Genomic DNA, 7154 nt, shown 5'->3' with positions numbered 1-7154 from the left:
TATGACATTTTTTTGAAGAATGATGGAGATAATGCGTGAGACAACTTTCAGCTCATTGGTCAAGTTATTTGTTTGAACTTTAGATTCTTTACATGGCAGCTGTTTGGCCTTAAGCAATTCCATTTCTTTTACCTGCAAGATGGGATTGCATCATTTCTCTCCACTGGTGAGAGGATAAAATGAAAAACAAAGGTGAAAGTGATACATCAGTCCTGACTTGCATAATGCAAAATGTGTGCTACTAAGATTTTCCACTGTCTACTGTAGAAACCATAATTATTTCCATATTTTCAATTGTTAGCAATTATGGCTATTAAGTTTATGAGCATAAGATGTTTGAAAAATCAAATAAGGCTTGAGCCTGTGTCTATCTAGGAGGAGGGTGGGGAGATAGGAGGTTTGGGTTTGTCTAATCAATCAAAACTAAATTCCTGATGGTGCAAGTTGTTTCTCATTTTGACATTCTGTTCCCATAGCTGGTGACCATGGAACCTAGGTGAACCACAAGGTCACTTCTGTTAGAATTTTTACGTTCTCACAAAGAAAGAATCTGCCTAGAGTTCAGAAGAAAAAATTTAGAGAGTAGACAATAAAAGAAAGAAAACACAGTTCTTTGTGTACTAAATGTAACTGCATTTCAGACATCTTCTCCAGATTATCTGTTTCTTTTTTATAATGAGGATGACATTTTCTTTGGTGTTGCTTTAAAAATGTGGGCTGTAAACACTGAGGAAGAAAAGAGGCAATTCTTCTACAGTACATTCAAGTGCATTATATTAATCAATTTTGCATGTCTTTACTGAACCTCATTCATTCAATTCACATGTCTTCCGTGGACCACAATTTACTTTGAAAGCGGTGTCTCTCCCTCCACTTTAATTTGGACCAAGCCCAAATGAAACCGTGAAAAAGGAAGATGTAAAGAAAGATGGACATGGTTATTACACGGAGACAGGAAGCAAAATGACCTCTCAAATGTTTCCATCTGAGGATATGACATTTTCAGAAGAGTCAAAAAAAGTTGCAAAGTCACCTCTTCCATTTTTCCACCCATTTACCATTGGTATATTCATGACTGGTTATAAGAAAAAGGCAGGATAAAGTCACACTAGGGAACAGTAATTCACTTTGGGTGATTATCAGAAAGGACTAATGGGGAAGTTTCCAAAATGCCAGTGTACACAAGATATTGTTGTGGTAAGATTAATGAGCCAGGGGGAGACATACCCTTCAAGTAGCTGACAGTTGCCAAGTGCTCTGACATTTTACCATGTGGCCACAGTCTCTTAAACTCCTTCACATGCCGTACTCCACTGTAAGATCAGAAAGGCAAATGAGGACCAGAGCAGAAGTTCATTCTTCTTGTGAATTCACGTTTTTCCTCATCGAGCTTGTGGATCTCTCTTTGCTGCTGCCAATATCGCTTGGCCTTCTTGCTGATCTGTAGTCAGCCAAGCTCCCCAGTAAAGGTTTTCAGCTCTGCGAAAGTTTCCAAAACCACAAAGGCTCTGTATGGTTAAGCCCCTTTCTGGGGTTTAATATGGCTTCTGGGTTTCTCCTGACTGCCCTCAAGTGTTTAACCTGATTTAGTTTTTTTTTTTCCTAAAACTTACGGATCTATCCTTTGATTATTCACTCATGTATCATCTTTCCCTGCCCTCCAAGCCTAGCATCGAACCACAGTACTGTCGATTGGCTCTTCCTGTCACCTAGACAGACATACACATGTGCCTTTTTTTTTTTTTTAAAGACATGTGATTAATAAGAGAAAGTAGAAGGACACTCACAAAATTATAATGTAAGGAAGTAAATATTTCAGAGTTCTATGAAGTTATCACAGTCGTTATCCCCAGACTGTGATTTCTAACTGACCTCTATAATAATAGATGGAAATTTCTTTTGACTGTGCTTTCGTCTGACCACACATTTTTCTCTCCTACTATGGTATTGTAATAACCCTTAAAATGACTGTGTCTCATGCGAGCATGCAGCATAGCACAGAACAAGGTGCTTCCATATTCAAATGGCCAGTTTGCATGACTGTTGAATACCACAGCCTGGGTTACATTTCACTTACCACTCATCCCACCTGAATGACTCTCACTTGCCTCCCTTTAGATCACTTTTCCTTAGATCCTGGGTCCCAACTTTTAGGATCTTCAAGCTGGTGATTGGGTAGATCAGCAATTGGATTATTGCTATGACCTGATGTCCATGTCCCTTTCTCCTCCAGTTCTAGCGATGGGATCCCTGCCACTTCTCTCCCTTCCTCTTTCTAGTATTGCCCTCTGCTGTTAGGGTCATTTCCTGCCCTCTGAGGTTTATACTCCCAGCGCATTTCACCCATAGTATAGGAAGTCCCCTGTATCCCTGGAACCATATATGTCTATGAAATCTCATTGGACGATTGGGTATCCTTCTTGACCCCTTCCTATATGTCTCATTCCACTGTTTGTACAGCATGTAGACTTGTCTGTAAACGTGGGGTCAGTTCAGATATAGGCATGTTTGTCATTAGAGAAAAATAAGTTTTGATGCACGTGAACACGTCTGGAATGGGGAAATAAATCCTCTAAGGATCTGTTCTCGGGATCCTCCAACTATTATTTATTGGTGCCCTATGCCCCAGCCCTTCATAGATTACCACTAAGTATGTCTGCACCTGTAGGTTCTGCTTTGCTCTATGGTTCCGTGAATGCCAGAACTGGAACAAGAGTAATCATAATTGGCATTTTTTTTAATATTACCCATGTCAGGTGTGCTACTAATGCTTTACAAACATGGTATCTTTTAATTCATCATAGATGAGAAAACTGAGGCTCAGAGGTTAATTTACCCAAGGTGGCAAGGTGATTAAGTGACAGATGTGCTTTCAAAAGCACATCTTTATAATTCTCAAGGTCCTTGCTCTTAACCTTAATGTCAGAGCTGTATTAGAAATGCTTGCCCTACTGCAATGAGGTCTTTAAGTAGAGACCTACTTATTTGAACCCAAACCTAAAGAGCATGGGGGGAAAGTCACTGCTGAATGCCCATCACCTAAAGCAGTCCCTGGAACATTGCAAATGCTCCATACATATTTATTGAGTAAATGAAATCTATGGTAGTCTGTGATTAGAATAGAACTGGAATCAAATGTAGGAAACTTCAAATCTGCCAGTTTTCTGTTAATCCCTTAACAGTCAAGTGTGGTCTCTGGACCAGTTGGCATGACTTCTCTGAAAAAAAAAGTTTGTTAAAAATGCTGACCCTTTGGCCTCACTCCAGAGGCAGGGAATCAGCATCTGTGTTTTTACAAGATCCCCTTAATGATTTGTATGCAAATTAGTTTGGAACAGGACTGGCCTAATTTTAGTCTGAGTTCATTGAGGCAGAATGGCTTTGAATGTCCCCTAACTTATGTATGAGACTTCTGTTATTTTCACCCTGTTGGAGCAGGCTCTCTAGGATAAAGACGTTGCTTTCCACGACCAGAACCCACTTATAGTCCTTTATAAATAAAGGTACAGTTCGAAAAGTTGGAGAAGGTACAGTTGTCTTCCTCTGATTGAAAATGAGAGTTCTGAACTTTGTGAGGTTTAGCTTAAAAACTAATCTGCAGTCTTCTGCCCCTGGCAGTATTGGAGAGATATATCATGACAAATGTTAAATGTGCATCAACAGGTGATTTCTCTGACGAAGCTGTACTCCCTCTCCCCTGCCCCACCAGTAACACAATGGAATCATCACATACAAGTGAGTGATGATGGTGTGTTGAGAAAGGAAAGAACTGGTGTAAAGAAACTTAGGAAGGATTTTTTTAATGATTTGGAAACTTATAAAAACTTTATGAAATCTTTCTCTTAGGCTGAGGTCTTTTTTAAAAAAAAATCATGAAAAATAGAAAGCCCATATTGAAATCTAACATTTTACTATCCACACAGTTACTTTCCTTGGAATCCTTATTTATATTGCCTTAGAGATTTAGAGAACAGTGGTAAAGGATGTGTGCTTATGAAAAGGGGTAGTCTTTTCATTTACTTTCTTTTTTTTTTTTAAGATTTTATTTATTTATTCATGGGGGGGAGAATCAGGCTCCCTAAGGAGCAGGGAGCCGGATGCAGGACTCCATCCCAGGACCCCGGGACCATGACCTGAGCTGAAAGCAGATGCTTAAATGTCTGAGCCACCCAGGCACCCTTTCTTTCTTTCTTTCTTTCTTTCTTTCGTTCGTTCGTTCGTTCGTTCTTTCGTTCTTTCGTTCTTTCTTTCTTTCTTTCTTTCTTTTTCTTTCTTTCTTTCTTTCCTTCCTTCCTTCCTTCCTTCCTTCCTTCCTTCCTTCCTTCCTTCCTTCTTTCCTTCCTTCCTTCCTTCCTTCCTTTCTTTTCTTTCTTTCTTTCTTTCTTTCTTTCTTTCTTTCTTTCTTTCTTTCTTTCTTCTTTCTTTCTTTCTTTCTTTCTTTCTTTCTTTCTTTCTTTCTTTCTTTCTTTTTCTTTTCTTTCTTTCTTTCTTTCTTTCTTTTTCTTTCTTTTCTTTCTTTCTTCTTTCCTTTCTTTCCCTTCTTTTCTTTCTTTCTTTCTCTTTCTTTCTTTCCTTTCTTTCCTTCCTTCTTTCTTTCTTTCCTTTCTTTCCTTTCTTTCCTTCCTTCTTTCCTTCTTTCCTTCTTTCTTTCCTTCTTTCCTTCCTTCCTTCCTTCCTTCCTTCCTTCCTTCCTCCCTCCCTCCCTCCCTCCCTCCCTCCCTCCCTTCCTCCCTTCCTTCATTTTATTTATTTATTTATTTATTTATTTGAGAGAGAGAGAGAGAACACAAGCAGGGGGAGCAGCAGACAGAGGGAGAGAGAGAAGCAGACTCTCCACTGAGCAGAGTGTGATGTCTGGGATCATGACCTGAGCTGAAAGCAGACACTTAACCAGCTGAGCCACCCAGGCGTCCCTCATTTACTTTCTAATTATATAACTCATGAGCTTAAAAGAAATGATTACTTAAGTTGTGTTGACTCTCCACACTTTTAAGAAAAAATAAGTTCATTCAGAGTCATCAGTAGAACACACAAAGCTAGCTAGTGTGATCATGGGCTGAAACAAAAGTAGATAAATTTTCCTATTTTAGTGCTCAATTGCTATTTGCTATTTGCTATTGCTAATTGCTATTGCTAGACCTAAAATAGTATATTCAGTTCTGGTTGTAATGCTTAAAAATATGGACAAATTGGAATTTTTTCAGTGATGAGTCAAGAAGGTGAAGAGAAAATTGGGGGATGATAGAAGGAACTGAGTGTATTTCACATGGAGGAGACATTCCAAAGAGAAGATGACTGCCCAGCATAAATACGGAATGAGTGATTAGAGGTCCTGTGAGTGGCTTCATGCAACAGAAAGGCAGTCTGTGGTTGGAAGAAATTTGTCTGTAGTGGTTAGAACTATCCAAGAAAACCTCTTGCTATAGATAATTTTAGTGAGAGACAAAACAAATGGGAGCAAGCATACTGTGATGCTGAGGAAAGGGTTGGTGAGGAATTGAATCTCATTTATCTTTCCATCCAGGGCTTGCTATTCACTGGATGGCCAGGAATTGTGTAAATTCAAACCAATTATTTTTTGCCTCAACTGGCCCTCGTGTCTGACCCCAGTAGCAGTTCATCCCACAAATTTCAGAGATGACCAAAGAGAGGGTTATCCCTAAATTTTGCTAATGGACTCAGGTTCTTTAACATTTCACCTTCCTTTTCTCTAGATGTGCAGTGTTTCTCAAGTTCCATGATTATATTACATTATTATGATTTTCACCATATCTGCACAAAGTCTATTTATTTTCCTTTAAACTGACTTTTAGTGTAAATAAATGTATCTTTAAAGGACACTTTACATTACTACACAGGAGAAATTAACAAGTGTTAATAGAGTGCTAAAGACATGTTAACATGGAACACAGACTTCTTTATTAATCTAATTAGAAGGAATGGGAAAAGAAATAACTTTCTCAGCAATTCAATGACATTTGGTTCCAATATCTGTCTACCATTTAAAATAATTTTGAGTATTACCCATACTTTCAGTGATATGGTCAATGTCTAGGGTCTTATGTTTTTGATACCAATTGAGTTGAAATCTTCAGATTTAGGATCTAGTGCAGAAAATTTTTTGCTCTGATGTATATTGTGTGGTTTTTCCCTTTTATATCAAACTTCTCTGGTATTTTCCTCTACCTGTATTGGGCATCCATTTGCTTCATGCTCTTTATTGCAATATAGGCATACCTCAGAGATAATACAGGTTTGGTTCCGGACCACTACAGTTAAGCAAATATGGTGATAAAGTGAGTGAGATGAATTTTTTGGTTTCCCAGTACATACAAAATTTATGTTCACACTCTACTGTGCAATAACATTAAGTGTGCAGTTGCATTTTGTCTAGAAAAACAATGTACATGACCTTACTTAAAAAAAATACTCCTTTCCAAAGAGCTGACAAGATGGCGGAAGTGGAGCAGAAGAAGCACACCTTCTGCAAATTCACTTACCATGGTGTGGATCTTGAGCAGCTGCTGGACATGTCCTATGAGCAGTTGATACAGCTGTCTGGTGCCCGGCAGCAGCAGAGACTGAACCCGAGTTTGCAGAGGAAGCAGCACTCACTGCTGAAGCACCTGCATAAAGCCAAGAAGGAGGCTTCCCTGATGGAGAAGCCCAAGGTGGTGAAAATATACCTGCAAGACATGATCATCCAGCCTGGTGGTTGGGGGCAGCATGGTGGGTGTCTGCAATGCAAAGACCTTCAACTAGGTGGAAATCAAGCCTGAGATGATTGGCCACTTAACCTGGGCGAGTTCTCCATCACCTATAAGCCTATGAAGCACGACAGGCCCAGCATGGGGCCACTCACTCCTCCCACTTCATTCCTCTCAAGTAGCCTGTTCAGCCAGTAAAGGCACAGCCTTCTCTAAAGATAAAAATACTTTATTGATAAAAAGTGCTAACCATCATCAGAGCTTTCAGCATGTCCTAATCTTTTTGTTAATGGAAGGTCTTGCCTCCATGTTGATGGCTGCTGAATGATCAGGGTGGTGGTTGATGAAGTTTGGGGTGGCTGAAGCAATTTCTTTAAAAAGACAACAGTGGAATTCATCCCATTGATCAACTCTTCCTTTCATGAATGATTTCTCTGTAGCATGCTA

At 39.3% G+C, this 7154-nt stretch overlaps 1 pseudogene; it reads left to right on the top strand.

Moving 5' to 3' along the window:
- The first annotated feature begins 6452 nt into the window (after positions 1–6452).
- Positions 6453–6889, top strand: LOC118023872 (annotated as a pseudogene).
- The last annotated feature ends 265 nt before the right edge of the window (positions 6890–7154 follow it).

The sequence above is a fragment of the Mirounga leonina genome, unplaced genomic scaffold, assembly GCF_011800145.1.
Source record: "Mirounga leonina isolate KUSES-001 unplaced genomic scaffold, KU_Mleo_1.0 Mir_180, whole genome shotgun sequence".
Lineage (NCBI taxonomy): Eukaryota > Metazoa > Chordata > Mammalia > Carnivora > Phocidae > Mirounga > Mirounga leonina.
Note: the sequence above shows the minus strand (reverse complement) of the source record. Positions and strands in the feature narration are given on the sequence as shown.